This window comes from Ctenocephalides felis, unplaced genomic scaffold (genome assembly GCF_003426905.1).
Source record: "Ctenocephalides felis isolate EL2017-DRISC unplaced genomic scaffold, ASM342690v1 CF-g0.4_SCAFFOLD_03343, whole genome shotgun sequence".
NCBI classification, from domain to species: Eukaryota; Metazoa; Arthropoda; class Insecta; order Siphonaptera; family Pulicidae; genus Ctenocephalides; species Ctenocephalides felis.
Window position 1 is genome coordinate 4,024 of NW_020539497.1, and position 17,992 is coordinate 22,015.

General features: G+C 33.3%; 1 long non-coding RNA gene across 1 annotated transcript in view; it reads right to left on the reverse strand.

Annotated features, from left to right (window-relative positions):
- Positions 1 to 550: 550 nt before the first annotated feature.
- The window catches only part of LOC113382173, a 40,742-nt gene continuing 23,300 nt past the window's right edge, over positions 551 to 17,992 (reverse strand). The window contains exons 3-4 of the long non-coding RNA XR_003367638.1: positions 939 to 1,124; positions 551 to 734 (exon numbers count right to left, since the gene is read on the reverse strand). This is a non-coding gene — a long non-coding RNA (uncharacterized LOC113382173). The remainder of the gene's footprint in view (positions 735 to 938; positions 1,125 to 17,992) is intronic.

The window sequence follows — 17,992 nt, forward strand, 5'->3', positions numbered from 1 at the left end:
TAGGCATGATAGAATAAAGGTGTACTGCTTCAATATTTTTATGAGCTATAAAAATGAAGATAATTATTATGTCAAACAACGCCAAATATTGTTCTTGCAACTTCACTCATCATGTAATAATTCTGTTTGAAGAACTTCATGTAATTAAAATTAACATACATTCATTGGCTGATGGTATTTTTTTTACTTATTTGTTGACGATATAATCTCAGTCCGAGCAGCTATAAAACCTGTCTTGACTGAAAAATATTTTCTATTTTGACTTGTTTTTTGTTTTAAATCTTGTTTATATATTCATTTAATTATTAATTTGCTCTTATTTAAAATCAAATCAGTGTTAAACTGAACCATATAATATATAAAAGATATACAAAATACAATCAATTTTTATTTATACAAAATACAAAAATTAAACTCATATTAGTATTGCTCCTATTATTTTTTTACAGACAGAGGAATACCTTGAAATTAAATTAATAACAAAAATATGCACATACTTTATTTATTTAATAAAAAAAAAACTTTCTGTTTAGTTTTACAATTGCGTTCGACTTTCAACACTAAAGAGCACTTATATATATTTTTTTAAATCATTTCCTCTTGTTCAACCATTTTGCAACAATGTCTTTGTTAACTTTTAACCATTTTATATTATTGGAAACAGTTTCCAGGGCTTGTTTCCGAGCAGCAGCTCCTGCTCCGGCCTCCGGAAATTTGGCAAAGAAGTCAATCATCTGAAAAATTAAATTTTAATTCGGGACATTTTTTGGTTTTTGTCAAATAACTCAAATACTTCATATAAAACCACCCCTTTTCAATTACACAGGGTGAAACTAGATAAAATTTACAACATTTCCTAGGTCACACTTTTATACACTCCGATATAAAAATTTTGAATAAATGATAATTTTGTATCATCTTTCATATCGTCTTTTTACCTCTTTCAGCCTATCCTCAGTAGTAAATCTGTCGGTAACAGATGGAATAAGTCTGCCCAAATTTCTTTCCCCCAATCCGATGTCCTGGTTGCATCAGTACTTAAAGGATTTGCAGAAATCGAGGACATGCATTTGAAATAATCCTGCCCTCGAACGTTTTCTTCTAGCCAGGCCAAATCTGTATACCTGGGGAGGAAAATATTGATAAAAATTGATAAAAATTAGATAAAAATTAGATAAAAATTAGATAAAAATAGTATAGAAAGATGATTTTTTGTGCAAAAAGTTTTTTGAAGTTTTGACTAAATATTTAAATAAATAAATGTATATACTCTAGTAGAAAATTATTATTTAAAACCTCTTTTTAGTCAAGAAGGATCTTCTGAGCTAATATATACAACAAAGATTTCAAAATTCGTTAAAAATAATTTAAATTAAATGAAATGGTAATTTTGATACTAATAATTTTTTTTGAAGTTTAAGCTATTTATTTAAGTCAAAAATGTTTATTTTAGTATATATTTGTTAGTTAAAATCGCTTTTATACATATATTATTATCGCATCGTGATATTTCTGAAGTCAATTTAAAGTAGAGTTTGAAAAATTCATAAAAAATATTTGCAACTTGGTAAAGGCTAAGTTTTCAGAACTATATATTATTTTGAGGTTTTAACTAAATATTTAGAATAATATATATATATATATATATATATATATATATATATATACTTTAGTACAAATTTATGATTTAAAATCGTTTTTTATTTAAAATGTCACGAGTAAATTTAAGAAGCAGATAAATCCAATAAAGTTTGAAAATCGTTAAAAATGATTTATATTTAACGAAAAGCATAACTAATAGTGTGAGGGATATTTTAAGGTTTTAACTAAATATATAAATATTAAAATATATAGACCGAGACCAAGACCGAGGAGACCGAGACCGAGACCGAGACCGAGACCGAGACCGAGACCGAGACCAAGACCGAGACCAAGACCGAGACCGAGGAGACCAAGACCGAGACCGAGACCAAGACCGAGACCAAGACCGAGACCAAGACCGAGACCGAGACCAAGACCGAGACCGAGACCGAGGACCGAGACCGAGACCGAGACCAAGACCGAGACCGAGACCAAACCGAGACCGAGACCAAGACCAAGACCGAGGAGACCGAGACCGAGACCAAGACCGAGGAGACCGAGACCGAGACCAAGACCGAGGAGACCGAGACCGAGACCAAGACCGAGGAGACGAGACCGAGACCAAGACCGAGGAGACCGAGACCAAGACCGAGACCAGACCGAGACCAAGACCGAGACCAAGACCGAGACCGGAGACCGAGACCAAGACCGAGGAGACCGAGACCAAGACCGAGGAGACCGAGACCAAGACCGAGACCACACCGAGACCAGACCAAGACAAGACCAAGACCAAGAGACCGAGACCGAGACCGAGACCGAGACCGAGACCGAGACCGAGACCGAGACCGAGACCGAGACCGAGACCAGACCGAGACCAAGACCGAGACCAAGACCGAGACCAAGACCGAGACCAAGACCGAGACCAGACCGAGACCAAGACCAAGACCGAGACCAAGACCAAGACCGAGACCAAGACCGAGACCGAGGAGACCGAGACCGAGACCGAGACCGAGACCAGACCGAGACCGAGACCAAGACCGAGACCGAGGAGACCGAGACCGAGACCGAGACCGAGACCGAGACCGAGACCGAGACCAAGACCGAGACCGAGACCAAGACCGAGACCGAGGACCGAGACCGAGAACGAGACCGAGGAGACCGAGACCGAGAGACCGAGACCGAGAGAGCGAGACCGAGGAGACCGAGACCGGGAGAGCGAGACCGAGGAGACCGAGACCGAGGAGACCGAGACCGAGACCAGACCGAGACCGAGACCAAGACAAGACCAAGACCAAGACCGAGACCAAGACCGAGACCAAGACCGAGACGAAGACCGAGACCAAGACCGAGACCAAGACCGAGACCAGACCGAGACCAAGACCGAGACCAAGACCGAGACCAAGACCGAGACCAAGACCGAGACCAAGACCAGACCGAGGAGACCGAGGCCGAGACCGAGGCCGAGACAAAGACCGACCAGACCGAGAGACCGAGACCAAGACCGAGACCGAGGAGACCGAGACCGAGGAGACCAAGACCGAGACCAAGACCGAGACCGAGACCAAGACCGAGACCGAGGAGACCGAGACCGAGAGACCGAGACCGAGACCGAGACCGAGACCGAGACCTAGACCGAGACCAGACCGAGACCTAGACCGAGACCGAGAGACCGAGACCGAGACCGAGGAGACCGAGACCGAGACCAAGACCGAGACCGAGGAGACCGAGACCGAGACCGAGGAGACCGAGACCGAGACCAAGACCAGACCGAGGAAGACCGAGACCGAGACCGAGACCGAGACGAGACCGAGACCGAGACCGAGACCAAGACCGAGACCAGACCGAGACCAGACCGAGACCAAGACCGAGACCAAGACCGAGACCAAGACCAAGACAGAAGAGACCGAGACCAAGACCAAGACAGAAGAGACCGAGACCGAGACCGAGACCGAGAAGACCGAGACCGAGACCGAGACCGAGACCAAGACCGAGGAGACCAAACCGAGACCGAGACCGAGGAGACCGAGACCAAGACCAAGACCGAGGAGACCGAGACCGAGACCGAGACCGAGACCAAGACCAGACCGAGGAGACCGAGACCGAGACCGAGAGACCGAGACCGAGACCGAGACCAGACCGAGGAGACCGAGACCGAGACCGAGAAGACCGAGACCGAGACCGAGACCGAGACCGAGACCGAGACCGAGACCGAGACCGAGACCGAGACCGAGACCGAGACCGAGACCGAGACCGAGACCGAGACCGAGACCGAGACCGAGACCGAGACCGAGACCGAGACCGAGACCGAGACCGAGACCGAGAGACCAAGACCGAGACCAAGACCGAGACCGAGGAGACCGAGACCAAGACCGAGACCGAGAGACCGAGACCCGAGACCAAGACCGAGACCGAGGAAAACCGAGACCAGACCGAGACCGAGGAACCGAGACCGAGACCAAGACCGAGAGACCGAGACCAAGACCGAGGAGACCGAGACCAAGACCGAGACCAAGACCGAGACCAAGACCAAGACCGAGGCCGAGACCAAGACCGAGGAGACCGAGACCAAGACCAAGACCGAGACCGAGACCAAGACCGAGACCGAGACCGAGACCGAGACCGAGACCGAGACCGAGACCGAGACCGAGACCGAGACCGAGACCAAGACCGAGGAGACCGAGTGGATAATTACTATCAGATACAAGGGATCAAGTTAATAGGTCATAATTTTTATATCTTATTATTTCTGGTGTAAGGAGCAACGAGTGAACTGGGTCTTTTTTCTAATTTGTGAGGATAATTGGTAAATCTTGTTTTCATAAAGTCTTTATTTTATAGCACATTGAGATCATGATGCAGAGTTTTATTACCCACCTACAAGGCTGAACTTGTCTCCATTCTAAATAGTTTTGATGTATTAATGTCATATTAGATTTGCTAGAGCAACCCCAAAGCTCTATTCCGCATGACTAGATAGAAATTATTATCATTTTATAAACCAAGATTTTGTTTTCGAGTGCTAATTTTGAATTATGTTAAAGAAGTCAATGAAATTCCCTAACTGTGGCTTTGGTAATGTTGATTTTTGTTGCGATGTGGTGTTTTTTTGTTAGGTTTTGGTCTAGATGTATTTCTAGGTATTTAACATAATCAGCACTTGGTTTCACCTGCTGTGCAATTAAAACAGTCTTTTGTTATGGATATTTAATCAATTACTGTGAATGTCTTCACTAAGACAGATTAAAATTTGAATGGTAAATAAAACAATATCATGGATATTTGTTATGAGTGTCTTTTAGTTATTAATTCTATAGTATCACTTCTATATTACAATCCAAGTCATCATCAACAGCGCGGCAACGAGTGAATTGGGCAAATTTCAGGATCATTAGTGAATCCTGTTTATATATGTAAAGTCTTTAATATACAGCACAATCAGATCATCATGAAGAGTTATATTACTCACACACAAGGGTGCACTTATCATTCTAAGTAGTTTTGATTAGGTTTGATATACCAATGCCACATTCGATTTGCTATACCAGCCCCAAAGCTCTATTCCGTATGTCCAAATAGAAATTATTATCGTTATATAAACCAAGATTTTATTTTCGAGTGCTAATTTTGAATTATGTTAAATAAGTCAATACATGTACCTAACTCTGGACTGTGTTGTGATGTGGTGTTCCCATGATAGTCTGCAGTTTAGATTAATATCTAGGAATTTAACTTAATTAGCACTTGGTATTACCTGCTGTGCAATTAAATCAGTATTTTCTCATTGATATATTTTATAAGTGTCTCTCCGACCTTAACCTTACATCATCTTTATATCTCACACCAAAAATATCGAATTCATCAATACATTACCCACAGTTTGAATGTATCTGATGCCCTCTTCTCAGCGGGTTCTTTTGGTCGCGTGCGCATACGTTTGTCGGTCTGTAAACAAACGCTACTACTATTCCCAAGTTCAGGGGTCAAGGAGAGGCCACGCGGTATAAATAACGAAGCGACCTACCACAATATTATATACTACAGACATAATACCGCAAAGAACAAGAGAACCACGGATCACGGATGGTACGTGGCGCACGCATAATGTTCATGAAGATAACATATATTGGAGAATAATAATGTGATAGTAATAATAATGAATAATATATGATTGTCTGCTCGGAGGCAAGTCCATTGTGTGAGCGCACTACAAAATCAATAACTGTAACTATTTCATTCGCAATGTTTTTTGTTGAGATTTTTATGAATTTTTTTTCCAAACTTCTACTTCCATGCTTTCCGGTCTTCAGCTTTCAGTTTCCTTCATTTTCTGTCCATGCGTATGCTACAATCGCCTGCACTCTTCATAATACCAGTTCTTTCAGTCCTATTTTACTTTAGATAACGTCGTGTAGGAAGCACTTTTTTGTAAAATGGGTTCAATTTCTTCCAATCAATTTGTGATATTGGATAGTAATAAATCTGTTAGCTAAAAATTATTATGATTGATTCCATATCCATAAATGTAATGGTGAGTGATTCATTTGTCGATTTGTCTGAACCATTCATACTTATTTATCTCTGGCCTGAATAGACAATTGTAAACGTACGCAATTTTGCGCAGCATGCATTTTCTTGTTACATTTGCCTTTAGCGTTACTAAAATTATTAAATTTACCTTTCATTTATATACATTTGTATTTTATTTTGACTTATTTTTAATGTAATATTATTCAACTATGAGAAAATGTTGATATTTAGTTGGACTATATAAAGTCAGACTTGGAATCAACATCCAAAAAACTAGCCTTTGGTGTCGGAGAAATTTGATATAAAATCACAAATTCCCACAAGGGGGAGGTCCAGCAAGATATCAAGTGTATTTATTTTAAAAAAAAATCACAAACGATATTTTCAAGGTACTAAAAGTGGAGGTGTATTTTCAAATATAGCCACGAATAACTAAGGGAAAGAGGTGCAAAAGTCCTTAGACTTTCCATTAGTTTTTTAATTTAAAAAAACAGTTGTAAGTAGCACATTCCATTGCGGTAAGTTGCAAGAACTTTCCGATAAGTGTAAATAACCGATTTGATCAAAATATATTATTTGAATTATCTGTGATCTACATGTCCACCTGTTTGCCTGTCAACCTATCAACCTATCTACTTGTCTGTCTATTTTATGTGCCTATCAGCCTACGTGTGCTACTTTTCTACCTGTTTACCAATCTATTTTGTTTAACAGGCTACTTGTTTAGTAGTCTGTCTGTTTACATAGCAAGGTATTACGTGTATTTATTTTTAAATTTTTTTTAAAGTACTAAAGTAAAGTACTAATACCTAATCCTGGATAGGGGAGGGAGGAGTAATTTCATATATCGTCACGAATGACCAAAGGAAAAAAGTGCAACAGTATTTAAAAGTCAATCACGTGATTATTGAACGGCCCCTTTTTGCTTAGAGTAAAAAATTACCCTGCCATTTTGATGTATGGAAATTACACAAGAGAATGTCGTCAAATACCTTTGCAAAAAGTTAAATTGAAAAATACACATCAAGAAAAATCAAAGCCAACTCAACTCGCTCGAAAACTGCGTCAGCTTTTAAGAACAAGATTCAGTTCATTTTAAGAACTACGTGAACATACGACATCCAATTCTGGGTTTGCTCTAGTAAAACTAATAATATAAACATAATACAAAGATTTTGTAGTAAAATATGAAAATATCTGTCTGTCAATGTCTAAATATATCGCTGGCAAAAACATATTTACTAGAATTTTCTACGTAAGAAAATACTTTACCTAGTACTTTCTACTATTTTCTGGATGTTTTATTCAGAAGTTGGAAGTTAACTTGCTATGTTAAAATTAAGCTGCACATAACATGAGCTTTCTGAGGTAAAAAAAATTACCTAAAGCATTTTTACTAAAAACGCTTCAAAACATATTTAAGGTGAGAATACATTATTCTCCTCTCGCATATTCTTTATGATAATAAATAAAAGTAAAATAAGATTGCAAAGCGAGAAGCACGAAAGATTAACGGTGCGCGGTCAAAGTATCAGAGGTTAATGACGTTATTTCAATCTAATCTCACCAGCGGTTTTCTTTGTTCTCGATATTTATGTAAGCACCATGTGGTTCATTCAAAGGTTTTCAATTTCTTTCATTTTTTTTACCAACGATACTTACTATTAAATCTTCTTCACTATCATAATAGATATAAACCATATAATTATTAAATGTCTATTAATAATTATAAAAAAAAGAAATCTTTTCCTCTAGAAATCTCTTGATACAAGTCACCAAAATTGCATTAAAATATTTCAATCGTTTTAATGACTCTAATAATAAACTGTGTATTCATTGATAAATATTTGACCAAAAATATTACTTCAATATTTCAATTATTCGATATCATCTTTACATCGATATTGTTGAATAAAAAAAAAAAAATCTTTACATCGACTCCAATATTTGATATTGGCATATTGGAAATTCCATACAAACTTTCAAGTATAATTTTGTTCTTTAAAGTTTATATAACATAAGTAAATTTTTATTTACCACGAAATGGTGTTTCTAAATTTGCTAGTGCACTTAATTCTTTCCACTCGTATACCGCTCCGGCAACATAGTACGTATTACTTTTGCAATGTGCGAGTGGAAAGGGTTAATATTAAGAAAGTGGATTTTTGCCTTTATTCAAGTATGTTCACATTGTCTAAAATTTCTGCAATAAAACAAAAATGAAACCGTTTAATATATCAAAGAATCAATCAAGGTGTATTATTATAAATTTGATAGTGCAATTAACCCCTCCCACTCGAGTGCCGCCGCTGCGGCGACATAGTTCGTATTAATTTTGTATTGTGCGAGTGGAAAGGGTTAATATCAAGAAAGTGCTCTTTTGTCTTTATTCAAGTATGCCCACATTGTCTGAAATTTCTGCAATAAAACAAAAACTGAAACCGTTTGATATATCAAAGATTCAAGCACGGTGTATTATATATAAAACGACGTGGCCGTGTTGCCAGTCATTGCCAAGTCAGTGGAGAACCGAGTTCGTATTTTCTTTCCGGCTAATGTATAATCAACAGTCATTAATTTATATGTTCGCGCCATTATCTCGGAAGAAGACGGGAACAAAACAACAATCCTGAGGAATGGCGCGCATAATACACCTTTGAAGAGAGAGATCAAAAAATTTGGACTTTTTGATTGTAAAATGTCGAAAAAAAAATGATAAGAAATAATTTATTGTGGTTTTTAGAACAAATTTTTTAGAAGAATTTTTCCCCAAGGATAAGGCAAGTGGATAGCAATGCAAATCCAACTTTCAGAAATCGAATTAAGAAGTTATGTCTGAACTCCTAATTCGGAAGTGTTCAAAAATCATTTTACATCATTTTACAAGAGAATGATCCTTTTCATATCAATACTCGATGCTTCTAACTCTCAAAGTAGATACAGCACCGTTAAAAAAACTACTAAATTCGTTTCGAATTAATAGTTACCAAAAAACACTTTTGAGCATTAAATATATAACAAACTAATAATAACTAGAATTATGTTAAAGCTAATTGTATGTACAACAAAAATTTTACATAAATAGGAGATAATTTACCTTTCTACTCACTTTCCTCTAAGCCCTCCGCAATATCCGATAATAATCAATTCTACAAATAAACGATTCAATTGGATTATTGAATAAGTGACTTATCAAAATTTAAAAAAATGAGAAGCTTTGCATGAAAGCTCATATCATCTAGACAAAAACTTGAGCTTCTTACCAAGTGCCAATTTCCTCAAAATTCAATCATCCCTACAAATAATCTATATAATAAATAATAAATATATCAACCAATGCTACAAATAGACAATACAATTGCATTATTGAATAGGTGACTCATCAAAAATTTAAAAATTATGATGGGTCTATAAATTTCCTAGAGCTTTGCATGAGCGCTTATATCTTCTAGTTAAAAACTTGAGCTCCTCAAGAAAATAAAAACTTGTAGCTTTTTCCGACGTGAAATGTGATCAATGAATGGAGGCGAGAGTTAAGGCAAAAATCTTTCATTTATTTGCCACTTACCAGTCAGCCAGTCAGTCAGTTCTTCGGTCAAGTCATTAATTAGGCAAACGATAAGCGGCAATTTCCTCCGAAATCGATTAGCAAATTTACACCTTGGAAATAAACTACTTTTGTCAAGACATTGTATTACTTTAAGAAATGCTGGTTAAAGGGAATGGGATACATGAACCACTAGTTTCATTCTTAGGTGAAACATGTATATTACCAGAAACGTAAAATTTTGAACTTTCTTTTTCATTTTTAATCATTAATTTTTATTTTTCTAATTTTTAACCTATAATATCTTCTACATTATACTCCGAGCAGAATCTATAAACAAAATTATAAAGGAAGTAAAATAAAATATTTTTCATAGAAGAAATTCAATCTTTTAGTTAATATTAAATATTGTCTAAGCAAAAAACTGAAATTTTTTCATTTTTTTATGATATTTTTTTTGCATAAGAAATCTACAATTTGAACGATTAGGTACCGTTCAATTATTACGTAAGCGCTATAGGGGGGCGGGGGGTTATTGATTTGCTTATTTTGCTTATTTTTGGTAAGAAATTTGCTTACTTTTGCTGACAATGGGGAGAGGAGGGGGTAAATAATTGTAATAAATCTGCTTACGTAATACTTGAACGATCCCTTAGGTCAATCTCATTTAGATTTCGAATATAAAAACAAAAACAGGTTGATGTACTACTTTGCATTGAGGCAAGTTCTGAGAACTTCCCGATAAGTGTAAATAATCGATTTGATCAAAATAAACTGTTTGATTTATTTATGATATACTTCTCTACCTGTCTACTAGTTACCTAACTACTTGCCTGCCTATTCCCGTATACCAGTTTATCTGTCTATCAGCCTACATGTTCTACTTTTTACCTATTGGCCAATCTAATTGTTTAACTGGCATCCGGTTTAGTTGTCTGTCTGTTCACATGTTTATCAGTCTACCTGTCGACATGTTTACCTGCCTACCCATCTATCTGTATACCGTCTATCATTCTACACTGGATTTGTCATTATTCTAATTTTATATCAAATCACCTGTCTGCTTGTCTATCTGTCTATTAATTCCATTTCTATATTTGGAGTCAGAATGACTAAGTTAGTGGTAGATGATGATAACTCTTTAATGTAACTAGCTGTAAGTGGAATTCTGCCTTAAGGCAATTAAGGCATCGTGCCTTAAGGCAAATTGCTGGAACTTCCCGTACCAAAAATTATTAATTTTTTAAAAACGATTAACATTTTTGAAAAAGATGTACTTTGAAAAAATAAGATTTTTGAGAAACTATATATATGGACAAAAAATTACTTTTTTTTGAAAAAAAATAATTTTTTTTTAAATTTTTTTTTCTTGAAAAAAAAAAAATTTTTTTTAAATTTTTTTTTTTTTTGAAAAAAAATTTTTTTTCTTTATTTTGACATATTGTGGAAGATCTGAACTTTTTTTTCAAAGCAATCGTACTGATTTAACTGCATAGGGACAAAATATAAAGCGCGTAAGCGCCGCGTCGCTGTCTAACGCATAAGCATTGGTACGGAACCCATAGGAATGTTAACAAAATGTATACTTATTGTTAAAATCTCTATAAAATATCTGATAATTTGATGTGCATATGTCTAATGATCATTTTTGACCGCCAAATGGCTAATTTTTTTACTTTTTCCTCCATATCTCCGAAACCGCTAGACCTACCTTTATAGATTCTTCATCTTGTCAATACAAGTGAAATGTTTTTTGAATTATTTAAATCGGGCGATCCGTTCTCTTAAAAACTGAGTTACCGTTTTCGGCACTTTTGCCCCGTATCTTCGGAACGGCTAGACCTACCTTCGCCAAAAACTAATCAGCACGTCTCCTTATCAATACGAATCGAATGTTTTTTGAATTATTCAAATCGGTTGATCCGTGTTCCCGAAATCGTCGACGAAAATTTGTATCCGCACATACATACACACACGTACATACATACACACACACATACATACACACACACATACACACACACACACACATACATCCATTTTTTCTAAGGTATACCAAAATGTTCAGAAACCTTTGAAACGTAAAGATATATAAAAAATTTCATTTTCGATTTTTTGCGATTACTATAACTTGCCCTACGGAAAGTTAAAAATAAAAAGTAAAAAATATATTTCTTCATACAGTTGCAGGTATGTGCCCCAATTTTACAGAAAGCTCTTAAAAACAAATGACAAAATCATCACATAAATCATACCGTTGACATGAGCACAACTTGTTGTTCCTGTATAATTTTCGATGCGAAACAAGTCCGCTAAAAATTATACAACAATTTTCGCTGAATATTTAATAATGAATATTTTTGTCATTACACCGTCGATTTAACGCCGGTTAAAAAATTACAATTTTAGGTTTATTTTTGCCGTTGTACAGAAGTACTGGCTTATTAACGGAGTGAACCAAATTAAAACGTATTTTATGCTTAACGAGCAGGCGTGTCCATTTTCGCTCGTTTTGCGCGAACGCAATTGTTGCCTTCATCAGGAAGTGTTTAGCATTTCAACAATGATGAAAAGAAGATTTGTCTAAAATCATAAATTTTTTTTGTTATATTGTTATTATTAATTCAATCTGTGCGGATCAGAGACACTGACTCTGAGAAAATTAGGCAAAAACTATCTGGAGAACATTCAAATATGATGCTGCAGGCAAATCGAGAAGCTGAAATGGACAGTCAAAGTAACCTAGGAAGAAATTTTGAGAAAATTGGTTGAAGAGAGAACTCTATTCGGCACGATCTTGAAAAGAACAAGAAACTGGATCGGATCCATTCTGCAAAAAGAATGATTTCTGCAAGAGGTCGTCGAAGGGAAATTAGAAGGACTAATAAAATTGGGTAAAAGAAGAATGCAGATTATTGACCTGATAGGGACTTGAAGACCAACCAAGTCGAGAAAGCATGGAAGCAAAAGTTTGAAAAGAAAAATTGATGAAAAAATGATTATTTATAATAATATTGTGTTGGGAATAATCAACAAGAAAAATGGAAAGGGAATCATTGATTTGCGGTGCTCTCACACTATGTAATTGCAAGCTACTATTTATGATCATTATTAAAATATGATTGAGCAATTATAGATAAATAATTATTAAATAAATGGCACATTTTTTCCTATAAAATAGATAATTTAAAAAAATGGAAACACGTCAAAATAATAATTAGTGAAAGTGAGGCGTATTATGAAGCAAAAATATGCAATAAAGAAAACCGGTATGATATTCTTAAAAGTTTTATCCTTTATTTACTTTTTGTTAAATTTTTAATAATATTAAAACGTTTTCAATTCAAAATAAATAAAAAAAAAACATTTAAGTTTATCTGAAAACCCTAAATATTATGAACTAAAGAACGTTTAATTGAACTTGATTCAAATTACTTATAAAAATTCTTATATAGTAACTAACTTTTATTACTAATCTTAAGTTTTATGTATAATTTGTTTAAAAGATTTTTTTAGATTAACATACCATTCAAAATTTAAGGGGCTTAACATTTTCTAAGGAAACGAAGAGCTTTTCGTCCATCCAGAATATTTCTCTAAAATTCAATAGTAGTATCATCAAATTCAACATTCACTTGAAATAGATAAGTCCCTTGAATTTTGGCAAACCAATATGATATGTCAATCAAAAAAATTGTTCCAACAAGTTACATAAAACATAAGATTAGTAATAAAAATCAGTTACTATATAAAAAGTTATTTGAATCAAGATAAATTAGAAGCTCTTTAGTCTATAATATTTAGGCTTTTCAGATAAACTTAATTAAAGAGATTTTTTTATTTATTTTATATTGAATAGTTTTTAAAATAAATTAATAATTAATATTGAAATGATAATATTTTGTTTTCCACAATTGTTACTTTTAAAAAAATAATTTTGCAATTATAAATAAAAAGTATTTCAGTGTTATTTCTTCCGTCTTTTGGTAATTTCAAAATAAGCACCAGAATAATCTAATTAAGCTTTTTCAATCTTGGCGTGCTGCTTCAAAATACCGTACTTGATTATTTTCGGTTTTTATCACAATTATTTAAATGTTTGAATGAGAGAAATATTTTTTTCATTTAAAGAAACATATTTACTTTTTAAGCTAACAGTTAGCAAGGGATGGGTAAAAGAAGATTGTGAAAAATAAGTCTACCCACTGGATATATTATAAATAATTATTTGTTTGAACAATGTTTAACCATAACGCTCTAATTATAATGTAAAATTTATATATATATATATATATATATATATATATATATATATTTAAATTATAAAAAAACATTAATAGGTTTTTGAGATATTTGCAAGATGAGAATTATATTGCGTGGATTATTAAGGAATATTGGGGAATGGAACATTAAGGAGAATTAATTGAGAAGAAATAATAGTTCTGCCCAAAATTCTTTCCTTCAAAGTGCATTGTCGAAAACCTTGGAGTCACAAATTCTACATATTTCGATTTATATGATTTTAATATTCTATATCGACTAATAATCTAGGAAAAAATAAAATTGCTAAATTTTCTTTGAAAAAAAAATAGTAATAAAGGTAGCTACTTCATTATATAGGGGTATTAGGTTATCGTAACTAATAAATATCAAACACCTCTAGCAACATAAAACTAGAAGATTCAAATTTTATATCAATTCTACAATTTAGCACAGAATTGATATTTAATGATTATTCTTATTTCACATTATGTAAAATTTTGTATAACTATATCTATAACTGTTTCTAAAAATATTTGCATTTGTTTTTAGTTAAGTTTTTACATTCAAAATAAGTTCAAGCCCTTGTCTCCGATATAATTCTCATGGCAGAAATGCATTTTTAATTGTTTCCCATAATTACACCCGATACTCTGCTTCACATCAAAATGTTTTGTATAAAACAGAATAAGAATAACATTTGATGTTCAAGTGCAATGTTTTTAATGTGTTTTTGTTTTTTCGTCGGTGCACGCGCTTCTTTAAGCTTTTTTTGAGCGCCAAATTCAGGAACGAAAGCCTTTAGCAAAGATTTATCCGGGATTAAGGTTTCAGGGTTAAATGTAAATTATTCGCGATTTGTTTGATTAATATATCCGTATTAACAAACGACATGTTTTCGAGTCGTCTTTAGTTTATTTACTTAAAGATTTGCGAGGTAAACTTACATGTGATTATAATAAAAATAATAAATAACAGGTCTTGCATTTCATCAAAAAATATTATTAAGTTTGACCAGGTAACAATTTTTTGAAGAATAGCAAAATAGCATAGTTCTAATCATGAAATAGCTGGGAATTTAACTTAATTAGATAGTTGTTTAATATGTGTTATTTGTTATTTTTAGTTGGTTTGATTTGCACAGTATCTTTGCTCAAAGTCAAATTGGACCTTTATGTCCCGCTCTACCCGACATATTTATTTATGTATACGTATATAGGGTTTGTTTAATACGTGTTATTTGTTTTTAGTCGATTTGGTTTGCACAGCACCATTGCTAAAAGTCAAATTGGACCTTTGTGCCCCGCTCTACATTGCATATGAATAGAAAACGAAAAATATAACAATAAGTTTTCTGTTTAGTCTATACATATATGGACAAATCCAAATGTAGTGTTATTAAGGTATTGAATGTAAATAATATTAAAGCAAAAATTCGACTTTTAATTAGGTTCGATATAAATACATTTAATTAGTATCTGAATATTTATTTTTAAATTGCAAATAAATTTATTATCTTATTAAATTCTCTCTCAAGGCAATATAAATTGTCAATTTAACAATTGACTTTTATAATTATCGAGACTTTCTCTAAACAATTATGTCCACACGCGACGTTTATAAAATTAAATGTACATTAATATTTTAAAATCAATAAAAATATTTATAAGTCCTTCGAGCAAAAATATTAATTTAAATTCGGATAATTATTTCTACCTAATATTCTTTCCAAGACGCTTTTTCTGATATTAATGAGAAGCGCGACGGGTAATTAGAAGTGTGCTGAAAAATATATGGAAGCTATAAAAAAATTTATTAATTTTTATGGTTTTGAATTCGACAAATTGTTTCGTGAAAATTTAAAATTAATATTAAATTAGATATAATTTCTTTTAGACATAGTTCTGATAAACAACTTACTCAAAATGTAATAGGGATTATGTGTTCATAAAACGTTTCTACTTTAGATGAGTCTTAATTAATGTGATGAATTTTTAGATTTACTTATTACTCAGAAGTTTTATTGGTATAATTCTGATTTTTGAAATTTACGAATTACAGTATATTTTCAATTGTGTATAAAAATGTGTATAAAAAGAGTAAAAAGTTTTGGGATCTAAAATATTATATGTTTTATTTATGTTAGATAACAAAAGCATATAAATTCTTATATTTCTTTCTATATATTTTCAGAAGTTTTTGCTTTCAGTAGCAAGTAAATTATAGAGAGAGTATAAACAAATGAAAAAACCCCAAAATATGAAAAATTGAATTAAACTAATAAAAATCAAAAGATAAATTAATATGCTTGTGCCTTTTCAGTGTATTTGAGCAGAAAAACACACTTTGAACGGTATCGAAAATATCAAGAAGAAACTTTAATGATGTAGATTTAATAATTGGAACACAAATTATTTTTATATAGATAGAGATATATGAAAAATCAGCAATATGTGATATGATGATAAAAATCAAATACTTTTAAGTATATATATGTATGTTAGAACAATATCGTCCCTTTCATATATGAAATTATTAATATTTGATGAAATATACAAATAAAATTTGATGAAACATATAAAAATAAAACTACAATTTTCTGAAATTAAATCTCTATAAAATTGTAGCTGGATTTCTTGATCAATTTTGAAGGGAATTTATTAAAGTATATTTGTTAAATTGCAATGTTTCTATTTCATTAGATTTATTAAAAGCATAATGATATAGCTGAAACAAGTTCTTATAATTTGTGCATATAATTAATTTTAACTTCCCAAAGGGTAAGTTATAGTAATGATCCAAAAATCGAAAATGAAAATTTTTGTATACCTCAGAGAAAATGGATGTATGATATATAACAAATGTGGATACTATTTGTCGTCGACGTTTTTGGGAGTACCGCTCAACCGATTTGAATGATTGTAAAAGCAATCAATTCCTACTGATGAGAATTAGTGCTGATTAGTTTTTAGGAAACGTCGGTCTTGCCGTTTCGGAGATACGGAGCAAAGAACGCAGAAAATAAAAATCGAGTTTTTGAGAGAACGGAGCATCCGTATTGAATGATCGAATAATCATTGGGGAAGTGGTGATTAGTTGTTGGCAAAGGCAGATTCAGCCGTTTTGGAGGCACCAAGCTAAATGTTAAAAAAATTGCAGTTTTTGAGAGAACTGAGCATCCGATTTGAATGATTCAAATCAGTATTGACAAAAACAAAGAGTTTGAAAAAAAAATTTTTTTATTTAATTTTTTTTTTGCAAAATAAATAATAATTCGAATTTTATTTTTTTTCTAGCTGAAGTTCTAAAGCTCAATTATATATTTCAAATAAATAATTTTAACATTGCACTTTAGTTTAAATAATTCTTATAAATATTATATAATTGTCCTTCATTTTAAATTCGATTGATTAAGTTTTGTTTATTTACTTTCCTGTAAACATAAATAAAATACAGTATTTATAATAATCTATTTGAAAACATTTAATATCTCTCGATTATTTCGTTATGGTACGGGAAGTTCCAGCAATTTGCCTTAAGGTACAATGTCATACACCACTTGTATTAATTTATTTTATTCTAGATATTTTTCCTCTACGATATGAATAAATTTCTTCCAAACGCCTGTTGAATAGTAATTAAAAAATCTTATACGACCCGGCGCTTCTCATGACACTACTGCTCACATTAAACCAAGCGAAATTATTTATTAAATATAATTTTATTGCTATGATAATTATTATTCGGTCGCACGAGGAATATAATGCTTGGTAGTGCATTTTGCGTGAAATGAAACGATTTTTATTATGATTTCTGCAATAAATATCATGTTTTATAAGGCGCCTATAAAATTGGCGGCTCTTATCGGTTTGCAAAATGTAAAAAATATGGTATTAATATCGCGAATGAGTTCGGTGTTTGCAACAAAGTTGCGAATCCATTGTTATTGTAAGAAGTAACATGATTTTTAATTTTAATCAACTAACTGGTTGTTCCATATATTGAATATAGTGAGTTTATTTATTGATTCAATAAACGTTTTCTCCTGTGACTTAACAAATATCATTATGACTTCAC